This window comes from Phyllobates terribilis, unplaced genomic scaffold (assembly GCF_046119375.1).
Source record: "Phyllobates terribilis strain yellow unplaced genomic scaffold, ASM4611937v1 Scaffold_5__5_contigs__length_657084704, whole genome shotgun sequence".
Classification (NCBI taxonomy): Eukaryota; Metazoa; Chordata; class Amphibia; order Anura; family Dendrobatidae; genus Phyllobates; species Phyllobates terribilis.
This window is the reverse complement of record NW_027362765.1, coordinates 496209285-496233934: the sequence shown is the minus strand read 5'-3', so window position 1 is coordinate 496233934 and position 24650 is coordinate 496209285. Positions and strand designations below refer to the sequence as shown.

General features: G+C 48.1%; 1 pseudogene; it reads left to right on the top strand.

The window, feature by feature from the left end:
* The window catches only part of LOC141273546 (intelectin-1-like), a 172545-nt pseudogene that overhangs the window by 107325 nt on the left and 40570 nt on the right, over window positions 1–24650 (top strand).

Below are 24650 nucleotides of genomic sequence, written 5' to 3'. Positions count from 1 at the left end.
TTTCTTAAAACTATTTCAAACTGAGATGTTCCTGCTGTATAACGTTAGGAACTGAACAAAGTATTTTTTAACTGTGGATGAGGCCTGTATAACATAGGAGCTATTCTCCAAACTATTTCAAACTCAGATCTAGGCTGCTGTATAACATTAGCAACAGCAAAAAAAAAGCTTTTTTTTTTACTCTGCACAAGCTCTGAATACAGCTGAATTTCACTGCCACTAAAAGGACTAGGTAGCTTATAGCAGAGTGTAACACGTTTGCGAAAGAACAGAAAAAAAATATTTTTTTTTACTCAGAAAACAGATGAATTTCGCCGCCACTAAAAGCACTAGGTGGCTTATATGAGAGTGTAACACGTTTGCAAATGAAAAAAGTATTTTTTGGACTCTGTCTAGCAACAGAAAAAAATCATTTTTTTTTTACTCTGGAAACAGCTGAAGTTCACCGCCACTAATGTAGTAGCTGAGGAACAGCAGCGTGTATGACGTTTGCCACACAAAAAAAATCGTTGGTGGACTGTGGCACTGGCTAGCAACAGAAAAAAAATCATTTTTTTTACTCAGCAAGCAGATTAATTTCTTCGCTACTAAAAGCACTAGGTGGCTTATATGAGAGTGTAACATGTTTGTGAAAGAAAAAAATATTTTTTGGACTCTGTCTAGCAACAGAAAAAATTATTTTTTTTACTCTGAAAACAGCTGGGGTTCACCGACACTAAAGTAGTAGCGGAGGTATAGCAGAGTGTATGACGTTTGCCACACAAAAAAAATCTTTGGTGGACTGTGGCATTGGCTAGCAACAGAAAAAAATCTATTCTTTTACTCAGAAAACAGATGAATTTTGTCTCCACTAAAAGCACTAAGTGGCTTATAGCAGAGTGTAACACATCTGCGACACAAAAAAATCTTTGGTGGACTGTGGCTAGCAACAACAAAAAAAAGCTGACGTTCATCCACCAAACAAATGACAAACTGGGCTAACACAGCTTGCACTATCACATTAGCAAATGAAAAAAAAAGTTTTTTGTGCTCTGCACTGACAAGCTGTGCAGATAGGTGAATTTCAACCCCACAAAAACAAAAAGTGGCCTACAAGGTCATGCTTGCTTGATCACATTAGCAAGTGCAAAAATAGATTGAAGGTCTGCATGGAGCACAGACAGTACATTCGGTGCACAACACTGTTCTGAGCCATAGGCCCTGCTGTTTGTGTCAGAATCTCAATAATTGCACAAAAAAAAAGGGCTGCAAGGTCAATTGAACAGGTACACAGCACAGGACTTATCTACACTATCTGACTTCCACAGAAGCGCCCATCTATCTAGCTAATATCTCTCATTACACAGGACAGAGCACTCAGCAGCATCTATCTCCTTCAGTGACATGCATAAAATAGCGCTGAGGGAACATGGCCGCTTTTTTTATAGGGAGGACATGTGATTTCAACAGCCAATTGCCGAAGCCCTTGTGTCTGGGACACTGTGAATGCTTCCTGCGCTCGGATTGGCTAGCCACGCTTTCCTGACTTAAAGTTACTGCCTACAGGAAAAAAAAAGCACGCTGTTGATCTGACCTGTTCTGAGCTATCATCAGCCCCCCACTCATCTGCCACGTCTTCCAGCCAGCTTATCATACACAAGCACTATGCTAGCAAAACAGTAAAAAAAACGCTATGGTTGGCCCGCAATCGCGTAACTGTGTAAATTTGCCGAACGTTACCGAACTTAACAAATTTTGCTCGCCTTTCCCATCACAAATCCGAATGTGCCACATTTGTGTTGAACTTAACATTTGAGATCGGATCGCCAACATATTCGCTCATCACTACTTGTGATGTGATAGTTGCAAGCCATTATGGAGGAGCGCGCCTTGCCACGTCCAAGGTAATGTGAGCCTTCACTGCTAAAATGACGACGGCAAATCAAATCACTAAATGTACGAGTTCGGTGGGTTCAGCACATTAAATTGATTCATTCGTTTCTATGATTTTGGTATTTAAAAAAAACAACAAAAGAACAAGACGTTTCTATTGGAAAATATTGTATACTTATGAAAGATCAATATTTTTGCATGCACTACCATATTCCTGTTTTTTTTTTTAGGGAAATCTTCCATTGCTGAGATTAAACAAAACATCCAGAATATGTTCGCTTGCTAGGATAATGAAAATGACTATAACTACCCGTCGAAGGCTAGAAATCCTGCTGGTGGGACAGACCATGGATACAGAAGTTGCAAAGAAATCAAGAGTGTATATACATATGCTGAAGGTGAGATATATCTGTCGTAATGTCCATGAAAGATTTATAATCTTGCATACTTTCTGTGTATAAGTATATTGCTTACGCACATACCCATGCATATGTATGATCATAAGTGATTATTCAAAATTTATTGCATCATGTATAGCTCATTTGTTTTTCAATTTAGATGGAATATACAGTTTGACCACAGAAGATGGGGTGATGTATCAGACCTACTGTGACATGACAACCAATGGTGGAGGTTGGACATTGGTGGTCAGCGTCCATGAAAATAATATCAATGGTAAATGTACAGAGGGAGATCGCTGGTCCAGCCAATCAGGAAACGACGCCAACAACCCAAAGGGAGATGACAACTGGGCTAACTATGCCACATTTGGTCTACCTGATGGAGCCACCAGTGATGATTATAAGGTACAGCACTTGCTATGAATATAAAACATTGAATTGTAAGGCTGCATACACACACATAGGCAGATAATAATGAGAGCAATCTGGGCTACCGCCCGGGGCCCCGGGGCTCCATGGCCAGATTGCCCTCATTATAATATGTGCGACGCAGCGGCACATACTGGCAGTCAGAGGCGGGGGGCCCCCGGACCGCTCCCCCAGCAGCGGTGCACGGCCGCTGCTTTTTCTTCGGCCGGGCCAGCACTGCACATGTTAACTTCCCTGTGTGCTGGCCCGGCCACGTCACAGCTAGGAGACACGACCCTGTGCATGGCCGTGTCTGCTAGTGTGACGTCACGCAGTGTGTGCTGCATTGCTGCACCGGAGAGGAGCTGCAGGACTGGAGCCGAGAGATGGTGAGTGTGTGTGTGTGTGCAAGCAGATATCATTGTGTGATGTCTGTTTATTTGTATTTTTGTGTTTCAAATGTGTTTATGAGTGTATGTATATGTTTGTGTGTGAAGGTGACTGCGTGCATCCTCCTGCTGTTTATAGATGGCTACGTGCGGCCTCCTGCTGTGTATAGATGGCTACGTGCGGTCTCCCGCTTTGTATAGATGGCACCGTGCAGCCTCCCGCTTTGTATAGATGGCACCGTGCAGCCTCCTGCTGTTTATAGATGGCTACGTACGGCCTCCTGCTGTGTATAGTTGGCGCTGTGTGGCCTCCTGCTGTGTACAGTCATGGCCAAAAGTATTGAGAATGAGACAAATAGTAATTTTTCCAAAGTTTACTGCTTCATTTTTTGTAATGGCAATTTGCATATACTCCTGAATGTCAAAGAGTGATCAGCTTAACAGCAATTACCGTACTTGCAAAGTCAATATTTGCCCAGAAAATTAACTTTAACCCCAAAAACACATTTCAACAGCATTGCAGTACTGCCTTAAAAGGAGCAGCTAACATCGTTTTAGTGATTGATCCATTAACACAGGTGTGGGTGTTGATGAGGACAGGGCTGGCGATCAATCAGCCATGATTAAGTAAGAATGACATCACTGGACACTTTAAAAGGAGGCTGGTTCTTGGTATCATTGTTTCTCCTCAGTTAACCATGGTTATCTCTAAAGAAACACGTGCAGCCATCATTGCGCTGCACAAAAATGGCCTAACAGGGAAGAGTATCGCAGCTACAAAGATTGCACCTCAGTCAACAATCTATCACATCATCAAGAACTTCAAGGAGAGAGCTTCCATTGTTGTCAAAAAGGCTCCAGGGCGCCCAAGAAAGACCAGCAAGCGCCAGGACCGTATCTTAAAACTGTTTCAGCTGCGGGATCGGACTACCAGCAGTGCCGAGCTTGCTCAGGAATGGCAGCAGGCTGGTGTGAGTGCTTCTGCACGCACTGTGAGGCGGAGACTCTTTGAGCAAGGCCTTTTTTCAAGGAGGGCAGCAAAGAAGCCACTTCTCTCCAGAAAAAACATCAGGGACCGACTGATATTCTGCAAAAGGTACAGGGAGTGGACTGCTGAGGACTGGGGCAAAGTCATTTTCTCTGATGAATCCCCTTTTCGATTGTTTGGGACATCTGGAAAACAGCTTATTCGGAGAAGAAGAGGTGAGCGCTACCACCAGTCTTGTCTCATGCCAACTGTAAAGCATCCTGAAACCATTTATGTGTGGGGTTGCTTCTCAGCCAAGGGAATCGGCTCACTCACAGTCTTGCCTAAAAACACAGCCATGAATAAAGAATGGTACCAGAATGTCCTCCAAGAGCAACTTCTCCCAACCGTCCAAGAGCAGTTTGGCGCCCAACAATGCCTTTTCCAGCATGATGGAGCACCTTGCCATAAAGCAAAGGTGATAACTAAATGGCTCATGGAACAAAACAGAGATTTTGGGTCCATGGCCTGGAAACTCCCCAGATCTTAATCCCATTGAGAACTTGTGGTCAATCATCAAGAGACGGGTGGACAAACAAAAACCAACAAATTCTGGCAAAATGCAAGCATTGATTAAGAATGGACTGCTATCAGTCAGGATTTGGTCCAAAAGTTGTTTGAGAGCATGCCAGGGAGAATTACAGAGGTCTTGAAGAAGAAGGGGCAACACTGCAAATATTGACTTGCTGCATTAACTCATTCTAACTGTCAATATAACCTATATGATTGCAATTATATTTCTGTATGTGATATAAACATCAGACAAACACTAATAAAAACCAGAGGCCAGCAGATCGTGTGAAAATATAATTTTGGTGTCATTCTCAAAACTTTTGGCCATGACTGTATAGATGGCTACGTGCGGCCTCCTGCTGTGTATAGATGGCTATGTCTGCTCAATATTAAGCCATACAATTAATGTAAGGCTATGTGCCCACGATGCAGAAATGCTCCGGATTTTTTTTGAGCATTTCTGCATCTCCCTGGCAGAAAAAACGCAATCGGATTGTACATGTGTTTTTCCTGCCAGGGACAAGCAGAAGTGAAGCATTCTTCATATGCATTTCCGCATGTGACGCGCCCAGGGGGATATGTGGGGGAAACTTGACACACGGGCCTTGACCTTCTGTGGGATGTCACGGCAGTCGGCTCCCGGGCCCGTACCCTGGGGTCACTCTTTAAAAGGGGGTTTGTTTACAGTTTTTGTCTCGTGACGCCACCTGTGGTTCCAGGTAATGAGTACCGGCGCTGCTGCAGACCTCTGGAGCAGATGTTAGGGCAGCTGGGTTGGTGCGGCTCTCCACAGGCAGAGCACAGCTCCAGGGCAGTGTAGCTGCAGATGGTGATGCTGGGCGTTGTAGTGCAGGAGCGGTAGCGTGGTGGAAATAACTGACAGAAACAGTGGAGTGCAGTCATCCGAGTTAACTCACAGTTCTTTAGATTCCTTAGGTACACTGTCCAGGTGTCAGCCTCCCGCGTCGCACTTCGTTTGCCAGACCAGGGGTTCTGGTACAATAGACAAAGGGTGTTGGACAGATCCCATTCACATGTCTTGGGTGGCCATCTGGGGGTGGACAAAAGTCAACAATAGGTCATGCAGAGGTACTATTGGCCCAGATATCACCGTAAAATCCTAAAATATTGCAAGTGCTGTCCCACCTGCCAGTTAACTGCTACCACCTCTCCATTCCAAAATTCTCTCGTGCCGCTATCGGTCAAGGCAGGGCAACAGAGAAACCAAGTGGAAGCTCCATGTGGACTGGACAGACCAGAAGGTACCACTAAGGGTGTCCCCATGGCAGAGACACTGTCACTGGCCCAGAAACAACGGTGCCGAGAATTTCTTCAGCGGAACCGGGACTTGTTTTTGGAGTTATCAAGACTTATGCAGGTTGGTGATCATGGAATCCTGACGGAACCACATGTATTGGTGAACCAAAAGCCGTAGAGAATCCCTGTATCCCACAGCAAGGTGTTTTCGAAGGGGCAAAAATTGACACATATCTGATACCCCGCAATGATGAACTCATAGAAAAGCTAGGGCCAGCCAGCTACATCACCTCCCTGGCCCTAACAAAAGGTTACTGGCAAATCCTCCTCTCTCAAAGTGCCAAGAAGAAGACGGCCCCTTTTACACCTAATGGTTGATTCCAGTATACCAGAAGCCCATTTGGCCTGCAAAGAGACCCAGTTACTTTCCGGAGGGCCATAGACCAGATATCAACCCCTCACAAAAAGTATGCCATAGCTTACCTTGACGATATTGTGATATTCAGCCCGGATTGGGGAAGTCACATGCAGAAGATCCAGGCCATGCTGGATGCGCTGAGGAAAGGGGGGTTTACCATAAACCCAAGGAAGTGTGCCATTGGGAAAAAGAAGGGAAAATACCTGGACTACATTGTTGGAAGAAGCAATGTAAAGCTGTAAGTGAATAAGATAGAGACAGTCCAAAATTGGCTGAAACCGGTCTCCAGGGAACAGCTTAAGGCATTTCTGAAAATGGTGAGATACTATCAGCCGGGTATCCCAAATTTTGCCCTGATAGCCACACACCTGACCTACCTTCTTAATGGCATGAAGACGTCAATGGCCAAATGGCCTCTTGAAGCAGAGATAGTGTTCCAAGAGTTGAAACTCAAGACTATAGGTCTTCATCTTTCATGTGTAACACATGCCTAAGAAGCTGCACAGTAATGCAGATGGCAGTTCAGGCTCTCCTGTATTGTGACTGAATGCGCCAAAACCTACGGTTTTGGGCAGTGGGGCTATGTAACAATGTCACTGGCAAAGTACTGGAGGGGAGATATGTAGCACTGACATTATTAGTTCCAGTAATTAAACATAGGAAAAAGATTCCAGAACATAAAGGGGTTAATCAGCTATCTTTAGTGCTAGGATGATTAAACACCTATAGAGAGGAAGGATGTCAGAGGATAAAATTCACAGCCTTTAGAGCATTTGGTGTGGGGTGGGCCTGGAAGTGAAAGCTCTGAGCTGTTTTGTTTCACACATGCTGGATATATGGAGAGTGCAGGTCTCCTGGTTTGAATCCCTTTGCTAAAGGACATGGAAGCTGGATTCTAAGCCAGGTGGGCTAACCTGCACTATTGTATGAACTTATTATTTTATGTTTTACCTTCTGCCGGACAAAGGCTGTATTTAAATTTTCTGGTGACGTGCACCTTAAATAGAAACAGTTCTGTGTCTGCCTAGAAAGCCAAATCTACCACAATGCATTTTTCACATGTTTCTGCACCGAAAATACATATGCGTTTTTTACCTGTGGATTTTCAGCATATAATGCAATTCTATGGGGAAAATCGGCATATAAAACTCAGCGTATCTGAAGATAAATTGACACATTGTAGATTTGAAATATGCACCTCAGATCAGTTTACGCTGAGTAGAAAAAAAACACAAGAGGACGCAAGATTTCTATAAATCCCATCCACTTTGCTGAAACTGTAAGATGGTGCGTTTTTGATGCAGCGAAGATACGCAACATCAAAAACTCATTGAGGACACAGAGCCTTACAGAGCAGATTAGTGGAAGTCAGTGTATATACTTTCGATATATCATAAATGTCACAGAAGGTATAACTGCTTTAATTTTTAGTGCGGCCCCCAAATTGGTTCAGTATGACAACACTTGGACCAAAACACAGAAATTCAAAATGAGCTTCAGCTAGTGCTTCTTATCGACAACCTTTGCAGTTTACTTCTCTACATTTACCCCCACGCCAAATGTAGGGGCAGAATTCTCCAAACTGTCTAAAAGAAAAAACACCTGTCTGTAGTGTCCTTACCAACCAATCACAGAGCTGCTTTCATGTTATCAGAGTGGTTCAACAAAATTAAAGTTGACCTATGATTCATTGCTATGGGCAACAAGGTTAGTTTTTGTCAGTTTTGAAGAATGATGCCCAAAGTTTTCTAAAATGTATTTTCCTTTCATAGTTTTTTAACTTGTTTAATTGTTAATTCCCTGAACATTGAAAAATTTTGGTTTCTCTGTATTTTAATCTTTTATTTTTCCTAGAACCCAGGATATTATGATATTGCTGCTGAAGACTTGGGGTTATGGCATGTTCCCAACAAGACACCACTGTCTAAATGGAGAAATACCGCTATCCTAAGATATCGCACAAACAACGGATTCTTTTCTAATGAAGGTGGTAATCTCTTCGGACTATACAATGTAAGAAATGCCTATATTTCCTTAATAAATGTCTACTTTAGTTCTGTTTTACAACATTGCAACAATCACTTGTAATTGGGTTTATTTCAAGCAAACTCAAAACATAAATCAAAACATTGGATGATCTTTGCAGTGTCTAAGGCATGAGCGGATTATATGTAGAACGTTCACATTCAGGAACAACTTGACATATCGATATAAGACTTATAGGACATCAAATGGTCCTCTGGCAAATTAGGTATGGAAATAGCCTCTTCAGAAGGAAGAGGATTTGATCTCTGGCACCATCTATTGGAGTCCCAAAGTCAGAGGTCTCTCATCTAGTCAAATCAGGTCTAATTCTTTGCAATGCTGAGGGGCAACACCCCGAAACAAGTGTCTAAAAATAGAGTTTCTGGTTTGGCTTCTTATCCTAAGTCATGTAGCAAGGCTCGTTAAATGGTCAATATTAACTTTTAAAATTGTTGCATCGAATAGATGGTGCCAGAGATCAAATCCTTTTCCTTCTGAAGAGGCTATTTTCACCTTTTGGAACAGTAATCCTGTATTATTTTAGCATTATTTGGATACTAAAACCTATACAAAACAACATTCTCAAAATAGTAATGATCATTGTAGACAGCATAAGACAAACTACCTATATCAAATATTTAGTTAAAACAGATGGAAAAACATTGTATGCACAAAGTTATAGAAACATAAAATAAGTAGCTTTATAGAATCACAACCTGGCCATTACAACCTGAAAACACATAAAATGTGAACTGTGCTGAAAATCAATCACTAAGATTGTCAGGGTTAGGCCAGCATCCCACTAGCAGATACTATCATCACTGTCCCCATCGGGGATCACAATCTAAATTACCTGTCAGCATGTCTTTGCAGGAAGAACATAGAAACTCTTTGCAGTTGGTGAGATTTAAACCCAGGCCCCCTGCGCTGCAATGCTATAGTGCTAACCACTGAGTGACCATGCAGCCTACACATGCACAAACGTAAAGACACATAAAACACACACACATGTAAATACCGAGCACGAGCAATAAACATATGTACATATGTATATTCAGAGTACCTTCATACATATATGTATACAAAGAGCAAATACATACACAGAGCAAACACATAAAATATATAAAATAGGGCTCGACCAACCGCTCTTGGATTCTTCAATGACACCGAGTTTCAGCATACAAGCCACCTCCTTAGAGATCAACTCTCGTCAGGCCTCAGGTATCCGATAGGGCTTCAAGCTCACCCGCACATGTGGCTCCATCAGAACCTCGTTTTCTATGACCCTTGTGCAGCCCGGCAATTCCAAAAACAGATCCCTGTTCTTCTGCAGTAACTCCCGACACTGCTGTTTCTGGCCTTCGGTAGCGTTTCCGCTATTGCGACTTCTCCAATGTCACATTCTGGCTTGCCCAGCAAGCATGGAGCTTCCACAGCCTCCCTGTCTTGCCACGGCTTGATGAGGTTGATGTGGTATATCTGGTACGGCTTACGTCGTCCCTGTTGATGAACCTTGTAGTTCACATCACCAAGCTTCTCCACCACCTCGTACGGCCCTTGCCATTTGGCCAAGAACTTACTCTCCACAGTAGGAATTAGCACGAGGATTCGGTCTCCCCGACTGAATTGCCTCACTCTGGCTAACCAATTGTAGACCATGGCCTGATCTTCTTGTGCCTGAAGGACATGTCCTTTTATGATGGGCATCACCTTCGCAATCCTCTGCTGCATCAGTGCCACATGCTCGATGACGCTTCTGTGGGGCGTGACCTCGGCTTCCCAGGTTTCCTTGACTATATCTAGGAGACCTCGCGGATGTCAGACGTAGAGGAGTTCGAATGGCGAGAACCCCGTAGATGACTGTGGAACCTCTCGGATGGAGAACAACAGATATGGTAGAAGAAAGTCCCAGTCTCTAACAACCTTTTTAATAGCCTTCCTCAGCATACTCTTTAGTGTTTTATTAAACCTCTCTACCAAGTCATCTGTCTGAGGATGGTACACTGAAGTTCTCAGTTGGGAGATCTGCAGGACCTTGCATAACTCCCTCATCACCTTACTCATGAAAGGTGTTCCCTGGTTGGTCAGGATCTCCTTTGGTAAACCTGTCCGGGAGAAAACGTGGACCAATTCCTGGGCTATACTCTTTGCGGAGGAGTTTCTCAGGGGAATTGCTTCCGGATAACATGTGGCATAGTCCAGGATGACCAAGATATATTGATGCCCACGAGCAGATTTAACCTGGGTACCGACCAAGTCCATGGCAATTCTCTTGATCGACACTTCAATAGTGGGCAAAGGCACGAGGGGACTTCAAAAGTGAGAGGTGGGGGCGGTTAGCTGACACGTAGGGCAGGATCTGCAATACTTTAGTATTTCCCGGTGACACCCAGGCCAATAGACCCTTTGCATAATCCGTTCCTGCGTTTTTTCCACCCCTAGATGTCCCCCAATATATGCAAATTGGCCATGACCAACACCTTACGTCTATTCTGACCCGGCACTATTAACTGTTCCACCAGCTCTTACCTCACTTTCATGACCCAGTACAACAACTCCCCACTCACCATAAAATAGGGAAACCTCTACAGTAGACTGTCCTGTGTGAACAGGACATGTGTTGTCGAGAACGATGCTATTCTGTATGCATAGAACCATCATGTTAATGATCATTCTGTGCACATGAAAGTCTGGTCAGCCTGTATAAATAGGCTATTATATGATTGTCATTCGGTGTCATATAGCCATTCAGCATTCGTTTGAAGTCCACTATTGGCCAGAGTAAATGCACCCTTACATTCAGGTAAATTATAGGTGATGTCTTCTCACACTATTCACACTAGGTCTCTGTGAAGAATAAAATTAGTAAATTACATGCCTGCTATTTAAAACTGTGGTTCTCTGTCAGACATATCATATATAACAGCGTTCCAAAATCAGCCATTTCTGCCTTTTGTTTTGTTGCAGTGTGTCGATCAAGCTATTCACACTAGGTCTCTGTGATGAATAATATTAGTAAATTACAGGCCTGCTATTTAAAAGCGTGTTTCTCTGTCAGACATATCATATATAACAGCGTTCCAAAATCAGCCATTTCTGCCTTCCATTTCATTGCAGTATGTCAGTCAAGCTATTCACACTAGGTCTATGTGAATAATAATATTGGTAAATTACAGGCCTGCTATTTAAAACCGTGGTTCTCGGTTAGACGTATCACATATAACTGCATTCCAAAATCAGCCACTTGTCGTAAACGTGGAAAATATTGTCCTCCATTTAAAATGGGCAAGGTGCGTGGCTACGGAGGGGTAAGTGGACGAGATGGTGATGGGGCATGCAGAGGCTGAGGATGTGGCCGTGGAAAAGCTGAAATTGTGCCACAACAAACATCCACATCTTGTCGCTCGACCTTCCTGTCCCAATTACTAGGGGACCACAGTACACCACTATTGAACCCAGAGCAGTGTCAACAGTTGTTTGTTGGATAGCAGATAATGCTTCCAGGGGAGAATGCGTGTAGCGATGCCCAAATACTGGAGCAGAAACGGTCACACGAAGGCAATGGTGGGAAAGTGCAATTACTGTCGCAAGAGGTGGATGATGATGATAAGGCACAATTGCCAGAAAAACAGGAGGAGGACCAAGGTGCGGAAGTGGAAGACCAGGTGGTGGATGATATGGTAACTGACACAACCTGGCAGGGGACATACAGCATACAGAGCGAGGACAGCAGCACACAGGGGGAGGGAGGTGCAGCATCACAGCAGGCAGGAAGAAGCATAGCGGTGGCCGCAGACAAGGCAGGAAAGCGTTCCTCATAACGCCAACACGACAGAAGTTGCCAGTACAACTCTTAGGTCTTCCCGAGTCTGGTTGTTTTATAAAGACTCTGCAGAAAACTCCAAAAAGGACATTTGCACCATCTGCGTGGCCAGCATCAGCAGGGGTAGCAAAACTAGTAGCCTGACAACCACCAGCATGAACAGGCACATGGCAGGAAAGCACCCGACTAAGTGGGTCGAACCCCAGGGTCCAGAAACAGCGTCTGCGGGTGACACCACTGCTTCTTCCGCTGTTGTGCGTGCACGCCAATCCTCTGTCCATGGCGCATGCCAAGATGCCTCCCGCCCTGCATGTGTCATTGCACACTATCAACTAGCACCATCAGCAAGCACGTCCACGTCCTTGACTCAGCGCTGTGTTCAGTTGTCCCCACCCCAGTCCTTGGAACCCAAGCGCAAATATGTAGCCAATGCACCACAGGCCACACTACTAAATTCACACATTTCGCGAATGCTTGCACTGGAAACGTTGCTTTTTAGGCTTGTGGAGATAGAAGCTTTCTACAACTTGATGGCGGCGGCAGTCTTTTGGTACTCGGTCCCCAGCCGCCACTTTTTCTCCGGGTGTGCCGTGGCTGTATTACTTGAGCACGTCTCCCACAAAATTGGCCGTGCCTTCAACAACACAGTTACTGGGAAAGTCCACCTAACAGACACGTGGACAAGTGCTTGTGGGCAGGGACGATACATCTCGCGGACGGCACACTGGGTTAATATAGTGGAAGCCAGGACTCAGTCGGTTCTTGGGACAGAAGACGTCCTACCAACGCCGGGGATTGCGGGCACGGGGTCAATCAGGGTTGCCCCCACATTCTACAGCTCCTGCACTACCTCCTCCGCTTCTTCAGCTTCCATCTCCGAAATGACCACATCAGTCGCAAGCTGGAAGCACTGCAGCACTGCCTCGACCAAGTGGCAACAGGATGTGCTGAAGGTAATATGCTTAGTTGATAAACTGCACAATACTGAAGAGTTGTGGACAGCTCTGAAAGAGCAGGCAGATCTGTGGTTGACACTGCTGACCCTACAACCAGGCATGGTCTTGTGTGACAATGGCCAGAACCTGGTGTCAGCTCTGAAGCGAGCTCACACAAGTACCATGCCTGGCCCATGTCCTTAACCTCGTGGTTCAGCGGTTTCTTAAAACCTACCCGGATCTGCCATATCTGCTTGTCAAAGTATGCAGCATGTGTGCCCATTTTAGAAAGTCAGCTACAGCTTCTGCCACCCTTGCCGTGCTTCAGCAGTGCTTGCAGCTTTCAGCTTACCAACTGATCTGCGATGTCCCCACGCATTGGAACTCTACATTGCAGATGTTGGGAACGATTTGTGAGCAGAAGAGGGCAGTTGTTAACTACCAGCATCAACAAGGCCATTGGCATTCAGGTCAGACTCCACACATAAAACCTCAGGAGTGGACATGGATGTCAGACATCTGTACCATCTTCCGGACTCCATAAAGATGGTGAGCGGCGATGATGCCATAATTAGCGTCACCATCCCGCTTCTCTGTCTTCTGAAACACTCTCTGCTCACAATTAAAGAGGATGCATTGCAGGCAGAGGGTGATGAGATGGAGCAAGGAACCATACAGGGTGATGCCACACAGCCCAGCCTCATCTCATTCCAATGTGGATTGGGTGACAACGAGGAGGAGGACTACATGCACAACTGTCATACTGTCTGTTTAGCATGGATGGCCTGAGGACAGAGGGGAGGAGAAAGAGGAGGAGGATGAGAACATGGTCAGTCGTCCTCTTGGTGAGGACACGGAAGTCTTGCCTGTTAACAGTCTGACACACATGGCTGAATTTGTTACGCGGTCTTTCCTGTGACCCTCGCGTTGTCCAAATTTTGGGTGACAGTCATTACTGATTGGTGACACTTCTAGACCCACGCTACAAGGAGATCTTTCTATCTCTTATTCCCTTGCAGGACAGGCCTAATAAAATGATGCCGTACAAGAAGGCCCTTGTTGTGGAGTTATTTAAAAAATTCCCATCTGAAAACGCTGGCGGCAGAAGTCAGAGTTCGTTGAACAACCAAGGAGTACAGGCAAAAGGGACACAAATGCAATCCAGCAGAGGCAGGAGAACACTGTCAAAGTTCTGGGACACTTTTTTCAGACCCTCCCATCACACAGGCCCTGAGGCTCGGGGTACTCTCACAAGGAGGGAAAAGTTTCGGAAGATGGTGAGGGAGTACATTGCTGACTGTACCAATGTCTTCCATGATTACTTTGTACCTTATAATTATTGGGTATCCAAGCTGGACACGTGGAATGAACTGGCTCTCTATGCCTTGGAGGTCCTGGCCCGCCCTGCCGCTAGCGTTTTGTCAGGGCAGGTTTTTAGTGCCACCGGTGGAATTATAACCGATAGGCCCATCCGCCTGTCAAAAATGGTGACAGGCTGACTCTTATAAAAATGAACAAGGGCTGGATTGGACCAGACTTCTCAACACCACAAAATGATAGCAGCATATCATAAACTCAAATACAGTGTCTTTTTTTGGAAGGTCTAACTCTATTCCCATGCACCTCTGTCTTCACACCCAGACATGGGTATACGCTTCCTGATTTTGTCTATTTACATTCTCCACCACCATATCACCTCCATCAGGGCTGGCGTCAGCACCCGGGCAAGTGCCGGGACCCTGAGCAGGCGGGGGGGGGGCCCACTCGCGGTCGGGCACCCCGCCGGGCGATGGGCGGAGTAGAGCGGTGCCAGAGCCCGCCCTTCTCCCCTACTTGCTCAGGGCCTCGGCAGCCGGATTCTTACTTCTCCCAGTGCCTCCGTAGATCCGCTGTCTTCCTGCTCTGCACTCCCTGTGACATCTCATGTCACAGGGTGCGGTGACGTCCTTCCACCGCGCCCTCCCCTGACCCATCACAGGCAGCGCACAGCGGGACGACACCGGCGACGCTGGAGTCCGGACCTGAGCAGCGGCAGCAGGTGAGAAGTGAGGTGAGTATTTCATTTTTTTTTTTTTAATGTATGGAGGCATGTGGCATTATATGGGGGGGTGACATCCTGCCTGGGTCATTATAAAGAGTGTATGTATATGTCTGTATATGTTTGTGTGTGAAGGTGACTGCGTGCATCCTCCTGCTGTTTATAGATGGCTACGTGCAGCCTCCTGCTGTGTATAGATGGCTACGTGCGGCCTCCCGCTTTGTATAGATGGCACCGTGAAGCCTCCCGCTTTGTATAGATGGCACCGTGCAGCCTCCTGCTGTTTATAGATGGCTACGTACGGCCTCCTGCTGTGTATAGTTGGCGCTGTGTGGCCTCCTGCTGTGTACAGTCATGGCCAAAAGTATTGAGAATGAGACAAATGGTAATTTTTCCAAAGTTTACTGCTTCATTTTTTGTAATGGCAATTTGCATATACTCCTGAATGTCAAAGAGTGATCAGCTTAACAGCAATTACTGTACTTGCAAAGTCAATATTTGCCCAGAAAATTAACTTTAACCCCCAAAACACATTTCAACAGCATTGCAGTCCTGCCTTAAAAGGAGCAGCTAACATCGTTTTAGTGATTGATCCATTAACACAGGTGTGGGTGTTGATGAGGACAGGGCTGGCGATCAATCAGTCATGATTAAGTAAGAATGACATCACTGGACACTTTAAAAGGAGGCTGGTTCTTGGTATCATTGTTTCTCCTCAGTTAACCATGGTTATCTCTAAAGAAACACGTGCAGCCATCATTGCGCTGCACAAAAATGGCCTAACAGGGAAGAGTATCGCAGCTACAAAGATTGCACCTCAGTCAACAATCTATCACATCATCAAGAACTTCAAGGAGAGAGCTTCCATTGTTGTCAAAAAGGCTCCAGGGCGCCCAAGAAAGACCAGCAAGCGCCAGGACCGTATCTTAAAACTGTTTCAGCTGCGGGATCGGACTACCAGCAGTGCCGAGCTTGCTCAGGAATGGCAGCAGGCTGGTGTGAGTGCTTCTGCACGCACTGTGAGGCGGAGACTCTTTGAGCAAGGCCTTTTTTCAAGGAGGGCAGCAAAGAAGCCACTTCTCTCCAGAAAAAACATCAGGGACCGACTGATATTCTGCAAAAGGTACAGGGAGTGGACTGCTGAGGACTGGGGCAAAGTCATTTTCTCTGATGAATCCCCTTTTCGATTGTTTGGGACATCTGGAAAACAGCTTATTCGGAGAAGAAGAGGTGAGCGCTACCACCAGTCTTGTCTCATGCCAACTGTAAAGCATCCTGAAACCATTCATGTGTGGGGTTGCTTCTCAGCCAAGGGAATCGGCTCACTCACAGTCTTGCCTAAAAACACAGCCATGAATAAAGAATGGTACCAGAATGTCCTCCAAGAGCAACTTCTCCCAACCGTCCAAGAGCAGTTTGGCGCCCAACAATGCCTTTTCCAGCATGATGGAGCACCTTGCCATAAAGCAAAGGTGATAACTAAATGGCTCATGGAACAAAACAGAGATTTTGGGTCCATGGCCTGGAAACTCCCCAGATCTTAATCCCATTGAGAACTTGTGGTCAATCATCAAGAGACGGGTGGACAAACAAAAACCAACAAATTCTGGCAAAATGCAAGCATTGATTAAGAATGGACTGCTATCAGTCAGGATTTGGTCCAAAAGTTGTTTGAGAGCATGCCAGGGAGAATTACAGAGGTCTTGAAGAAGAAGGGGCAACACTGCAAATATTGACTTGCTGCATTAACTCATTCTAACTGTCAATATAACCTATATGATTGCAATTATATTTCTGTATGTGATATAAACATCAGACAAACACTAATAAAAACCAGAGGCCAGCAGATCGTGTGAAAATATAATTTTGGTGTCATTCTCAAAACTTTTGGCCATGACTGTATAGATGGCTACGTGCGGCCTCCTGCTGTGTATAGATGGCTATGTCTGCTCAATATTAAGCCATACAATTAATGTAAGGCTATGTGCCCACGATGCAGAAATGCTCCGGATTTTTTTTGAGCATTTCTGCATCTCCCTGGCAGAAAAAACGCAATCGGATTGTACATGTGTTTTTCCTGCCAGGGACAAGCAGAAGTGAAGCATTCTTCATATGCATTTCCGCATGTGACGCGCCCAGGGGGATATGTGGGGGAAACTTGACACCCGGGCCTTGACCTTCTGTGGGATGTCACGGCAGTCGGCTCCCGGGCCCGTACCCTGGGGTCACTCTTTAAAAGGGGGTTTGTTTACAGTTTTTGTCTCGTGACGCCACCTGTGGTTCCAGGTAATGAGTACCGGCGCTGCTGCAGACCTCTGGAGCAGATGTTAGGGCAGCTGGGTTGGTGCGGCTCTCCACAGGCAGAGCACAGCTCCAGGGCAGTGTAGCTGCAGATGGTGATGCTGGGCGTTGTAGTGCAGGAGCGGTAGCGTGGTGGAAATAACTGACAGAAACAGTGGAGTGCAGTCATCCGAGTTAACTCACAGTTCTTTAGATTCCTTAGGTACACTGTCCAGGTGTCAGCCTCCCGCGTCGCACTTCGTTTGCCAGACCAGGGGTTCTGGTACCATAGACAAAGGGTGTTGGACAGATCCCATTCACATGTCTTGGGTGGCCATCTGGGGGTGGACAAAAGTCAACAATAGGTCATGCAGAGGTACTATTGGCCCAGATATCACCGTGAAATCCTAAAATATTGCAAGTGCTGTCCCACCTGCCAGTTAACTGCTACCACCTCTCCATTCCAAAATTCTCTCGTGCCGCTATCGGTCAAGGCAGGGCAACAGAGAAACCAAGTGGAAGCTCCATGTGGACTGGACAGACCAGAAGGTACCACTAAGGGTGTCCCCATGGCAGAGACACTGTCACTGGCCCAGAAACAACGGTGCCGAGAATTTCTTCAGCGGAACCGGGACTTGTTTTTGGAGTTATCAAGACTTATGCAGGTTGGTGATCATGGAATCCTGACGGAACCACATGTATTGGTGAACCAAAAGCTGTAGAGAATCCCCGTATCCCACAGCAAGGTGTTTTCGAAGGGGCAAAAATTGACACATATCTGATACCCCGCGATGATGAACTCATAGAAAAGCTAGGGCCAGCCAGCTACATCACCTCCCTGGCCCTAACAAAAGGTTACTGGCAAATCCTTCTCTCTCAAAGTGCCAAGAAGAAGACGGCCCCTTTTACACCTGATGGTTGATTCCAGTATACCAGAAGCCCATTTGGCCTGCAAAGAGACCCAGTTACTTTCCGGAGGGCCATAGACCAGATATCAACCCCTCACAAAAAGTATGCCATAGCTTACCTTGACGATATTGTGATATTCAGCCCGGATTGGGAAGTCACCTGCAGAAGATCCAGGCCATGCTGGATGCGCTGAGGAAAGGGGGGTTTACCATAAACCCAAGGAAGTGTGCCATTGGGAAAAAGAAGGGAAAATACCTGGACTACATTGTTGGAAGAAGCAATGTAAAGCTGTAAGTGAATAAGATAGAGACAGTCCAAAATTGGCTGAAACCGGTCTCCAGGGAACAGCTTAAGGCATTTCTGAAAATGGTGAGATACTATCAGCCGGGTATCCCAAATTTCGCCCTGATAGCCACACACCTGACCTACCTTCTTAATGGCATGAAGACGTCAATGGCCAAATGGCCTCTTGAAGCAGAGATAGTGTTCCAAGAGTTGAAACTCAAGACTATAGGTCTTCGTCTTTCATGTGTAACACAGGCCTAAGAAGCTGCACAGTAATGCAGATGGCAGTTCAGGCTCTCCTGTATTGTGACTGAATGCGCCAAAACCTACGGTTTTGGGCAGTGGGGCTATGTAACAATGTCACTGGCAAAGTACTGGAGGGGAGATATGTAGCACTGACATTATTAGTTCCAGTAATTAAACATAGGAAAAAGGTTCCAGAACATAAAGGGGTTAATCAGCTATCTTTAGTGCTAGGATGATTAAACACCTATAGAGAGGAAGGATGTCAGAGGATAAAATTCACAGCCTTTAGAGCATTTGGTGTGGGGTGGGCCTGGAAGTGAAAGCTCTGAGCTGTTTTGTTTCACACATGCTGGATATATGGAGAGTGCAGGTCTCCTGGTTTGAATCCCTTTGCTAAAGGACATGGAAGCTGGATTCTAAGCCAGGTGGGCTAACCTGCACTATTGTATGAACTTATTATTTTATGTTTTACCTTCTGCCGGACAAAGGCTGTATTTAAATTTTCTGGTGACGTGCACCTTAAATAGAAACAGTTCTGTGTCTGCCTAGAAAGCCAAATCTACCACAATGCATTTTTCACATGTTTCTGCACCGAAAATACATATGCGTTTTTTACCTGTGGATTTTCAGCATATAATGCAATTCTATGGGGAAAATTGGCATATAAAACTCAGCGTATCTGAAGATAAATTGACACATTGTAGATTTGAAATATGCACCTCAGATCAGTTTACGCTGAGTAGAAAAAAAACACAAGAGGACGCAAGATTTCTATAAATCCCATCCACTTTGCTGAAACTGTAAGATGGTGCGTTTTTGATGCAGCGAAGATACGCAACATCAAAAACTCATTGAGGACACAGAGCCTTACAGAGCAGATTAGTGGAAGTCAGTGTATATGTAGCACCCTGAGGATTCGGCTGCTACAGGGGTATTGCACCTCAACCCAGAGGTGTGATATTCCACTCCCGGGTAAGGATGGAGTGTGGAACTGAGCTCGGTAGGCTGCATGCACTACATACATCCCATTTCCGAGGAACAGGCCGACGGTACTCCCACTTAGAAATGTGCAGGTACGACCGAGTCTGTTCCTGGCTGGAGTGGGAGGGGGGTGGTACATCCCATGTAGTGTAGGGGCAGATAGGGGGAGCAGCCTGGGTAAAGTTAGGAGCTCATTGGGTGCTGGTCACCTGAGCTCACACATAGAGGGTGTATATAAGGTGGGCACCAACTAAGAACAGGGTCAGTCAGTTGCAGAGAACAAGTCAGGAGCAGAGGAGAGAAGGAAGACCCAGAGTGAGAGAGGAGAAAAAGAGAGAGACCCAGAGGCACAGAAGAAAAGGACTCTGAGATCCCAACTAAAATCCCCGGGTGAAGAGTCGGCATCAGGGTACCGGAACCCAAGCTGGTGGGGGTAAAAACATTCCCCAGCCAGAGACCGGAGACCGTGGGCAGCGTTTGCCACGGTCACCCACCACATCCACCCCGAAGGCACACCACATGAAGGGTCAGGGAACCCAGGGCCAAGGGTGTCCCAACAGAAGGCCCGAGGGAGCTGGACCTAGGTGGATTACTGGTGGGGACGGCCAGAGAACGGGACAGAAAGAGAGCTCAGGGCCACGCTCCGGACTTGTTTGGGGGTTGGCTGGATCCAGGACCTGGTGGACGCAGCACGGCTCGGGTGGTCACTCGAAGCTGGAGTGACCAGCACAACATCTGCAGTAAGTAAACACCCTTAACTGCACAACCCGACTCTGTCTTCACTGCCGTCTGCACTACACCACCACAACCCCCATCCTCTGCACCTGTCCCCTCTGAGGCTATACCCCTCCCGTTGGGGGTTATCCCACCAAGCTGCGCACCCACCATCAGCCTCAGCGGACCCTGCTGCAGCGGCGGCCACAGTGACCGCATCACAACGGGTGGCGTAGTCGACACAAAAGAACTCTTAATAACATCTGTAGGACTGCCACATAACCCTGAGTTTGACGCCCTGGGCACGGGCCGGGTCACAGCCGCTCGGAGACTACAACCCCCCCCATCTGATCCGGTGCCGGGTATTCCCCTCAAAAAGGAATATGTCCCAGGGGGCGCGTCAACTTTGGCGTAGTCGGCAGGATTACGTGCCCGCAACACCCGGGTACTGCGTGCCTGAAGAAAAGTGCAAGTTTACCTCAGAAAGAAGTCTCCCGCCGGTTCCGGAGGGTCCACGCCATCGGACCCCATCACAGGTCGTTTCCCGCCGATTGTCCGCCATTTCCAGCTTGTTCCCGCCATCTGCAGAGTTTCCCGCCACTGGGCGACGCTTCCCGCCAAATCCGAAGATTTCCCGCCTTGGAAGAGCAGCGGACGCCATTATGGGCGTGCCAAAGGAGGGCGAGAGGCCACCTCCCATCGTGGGCCAGGACAGAAAATGGCACCAAAAGTGGAAACCGCCCCCACCAACAGAGACTGTGATGCTGGAGGTGTCTGTCAGCGTGAAAGAACTACCCCTGGAGCTGACAGTCACCGAGTTGCCCCGGGACCGCCCTCGAAGTGGGAGGAGACGAAAGAAAAGAACGAAGATGGGTGCCGCCTGGAGCAGTCTGGAGCGAGCGCACCCGGAGGCAAGAAGTCTGGAGAGGAGTAGCGGAGAAGCTCACCCGGAGATGTCCAGAGAGCAGAGCAGCACCGGCCCGCTGGCCAGGAGCCTGCTGGAAGAAGAGCAGAGCAGCACCGACCCGTTGGTCAGGAGCCTGCTGGACACCACGACCCCACTAGGCCTAGTGGAGGTCCTTGCACAGCTCCCCCGAGACCGGGAGTGTGCACAGACTGCCCTGGAGGGCCTCGCACGGAGGATGGCCCGGGTACAGCGAGAGACATTGGCGGAGTGGAGCCGGGAGATGGCCCAGCAAACCAAGACCCGGAGCACGCCAGCCGAGATGAGGAAGCAGACCGCCTCTGAGGATGGCGCGGGAGGACCCAAGGCCGGAGACGGCGCCGAGGAGGGAGCCGAACGCATGGAGGCAGGTAAAGGGGACGCCTATACCCCAAGCCGTGACACCGCTTACCTGCCCCAGCTCCCCGTCGCAGAGCCCGAAAGTCCCCCTGCTGTGCCCGAAAACGCCATGTCACCGACGCAGACTAGGCCCCAACCGGAAGCCGCCGCCGCGACCCCTGTGACGTCACACGCCTCGACCCCGAGCGTGACCAAGCAGGAAGTACCACCAGCCTGGTCGCAGGGCCTAGAATTCCCGGGCGTCGCATCACCAACAGCGCCCCCTACCTCCGCGGAGCCTCCGGCCTGGTCGCAAGGCCAGGTAGCCCAGGGCGCCGCCGTATTAACGGTGCCCTTCACCTTCCAGGTGCCCCAGGCCTGGCCGCAAGGCCTGGGCAACCAGGGCGCCACCACCACCGCGCCCGCACCCGTAAAACCAAGGGTGCCGCGTCTGGGAGAGGACTTGTTTGCCCAGCACACGTGGCCGGACGGGCAGCCTTTCATCTGGCCCCAGAAGTATTACGAACTGGAGCACCAGAGGAGGGTTGGGGCCATGTGTGCACCCCTGATTCCGGCTCCGAAGCCCGTAATAAGGATCTCGCCCCCGCTAGCGGAAGCGCAGTTTGAGTGGGACCCCACCGGAGAAGATCTAATGGGGTTCACTCAGGAAACCAGGGCAGCTGCAGCGGAGCGTGCTGAGTGCTGCCGCCAACAGCTCGAGGAGTTTGCGAGGGAGCGGAGAGAGAGGCGGGTCCGGGAACAACAGGCCCAAATAAGGAGCGCCGAGCAAAAGAGCCGGACCAGGAGGGACCCCCGTGCAGCGCACAGTCCCCGTACCACCGGGACTGTAATAAAGTTTAACCAGCAGCACGGGTGGGGCTTCATCCGAGACAACAACACCCCCGGCGACGTCTTTGTCACGCGCAGAGACGTGGAGTCCCATCTGCCGGAGGGGCACAGAAGTCGTGACCTCTACATCGGAGACGAGGTCACCTTTACCCGGCACAAGTGTGCCAAAGGACCTTACGCCCTCCACGTACACCGCCTGACGGAGGAGGAGTTGCAGTGCGAGGAGGAGGAGCAAGAGGACCCGGACGGGTCTGAAGTTACAACCAGTTATAAGCAAAGAGCAGGAGGAAGACGCCGTTGAGTGCGGCAGAGCAGTGATGTAAATAGTTACCCGATCGGGGTATAAAGAAACTGTTGCTACATATATATAGTCCCCGTTGGGACCAGCTGAGTGAACTGTTTACCCGTTAACCCCTTAATCCCACAGGCTGAGGACTGTGAGCAGCCATTCCCTTCCCTCTACCTGGCCGAGGACTGAGAGCGGCCAACTTCCCCTGTATATAGTTGCGCTTCCTAAAGCGCCCCCTACCGGTTTTATAGGAAAACCAGTTTTTCTAAGAGACTGTCGCACTTTTCCCGGACACACGTTGCACAGTGTCTGGAGGAGGAACCTGAAACAAGAGACGACGAGAATGTTGATATGAAAAGTTTTATATATATAATGTTTTATATGTTTTATATGTTTATGAAAAAAAAAAAAAAGTATGTTTTTGGTGTTATTTATGTCTTACAGCCCGAGGACGTGCTGTGATTTACCAGGGGGGAATGTAGCACCCTGAGGATTCGGCTGCTACAGGGGTATTGCACCTCAACCCAGAGGTGTGATATTCCACTCCCGGGTAAGGATGGAGTGTGGAACTGAGCTCGGTAGGCTGCATGCACTACATACATCCCATTTCCGAGGAACAGGCCGACGGTACTCCCACTTAGAAATGTGCAGGTACGACCGAGTCTGTTCCTGGCTGGAGTGGGAGGGGGGTGGTACATCCCATGTAGTGTAGGGGCAGATAGGGGGAGCAGCCTGGGTAAAGTTAGGAGCTCATTGGGTGCTGGTCACCTGAGCTCACACATAGAGGGTGTATATAAGGTGGGCACCAACTAAGAACAGGGTCAGTCAGTTGCAGAGAACAAGTCAGGAGCAGAGGAGAGAAGGAAGACCCAGAGTGAGAGAGGAGAAAAAGAGAGAGACCCAGAGGCACAGAAGAAAAGGACTCTGAGATCCCAACTAAAATCCCCGGGTGAAGAGTCGGCATCAGGGTACCGGAACCCAAGCTGGTGGGGGTAAAAACATTCCCCAGCCAGAGACCGGAGACCGTGGGCAGCGTTTGCCACGGTCACCCACCACATCCACCCCGAAGGCACACCACATGAAGGGTCAGGGAACCCAGGGCCAAGGGTGTCCCAACAGAAGGCCCGAGGGAGCTGGACCTAGGTGGATTACTGGTGGGGACGGCCAGAGAACGGGACAGAAAGAGAGCTCAGGGCCACGCTCCGGACTTGTTTGGGGGTTGGCTGGATCCAGGACCTGGTGGACGCAGCACGGCTCGGGTGGTCACTCGAAGCTGGAGTGACCAGCACAACATCTGCAGTAAGTAAACACCCTTAACTGCACAACCCGACTCTGTCTTCACTGCCGTCTGCACTACACCACCACAACCCCCATCCTCTGCACCTGTCCCCTCTGAGGCTATACCCCTCCCGTTGGGGGTTATCCCACCAAGCTGCGCACCCACCATCAGCCTCAGCGGACCCTGCTGCAGCGGCGGCCACAGTGACCGCATCACAACGGGTGGCGTAGTCGACACAAAAGAACTCTTAATAACATCTGTAGGACTGCCACATAACCCTGAGTTTGACGCCCTGGGCACGGGCCGGGTCACAGCCGCTCGGAGACTACAACCCCCCCCATCTGATCCGGTGCCGGGTATTCCCCTCAAAAAGGAATATGTCCCAGGGGGCGCGTCAACTTTGGCGTAGTCGGCAGGATTACGTGCCCGC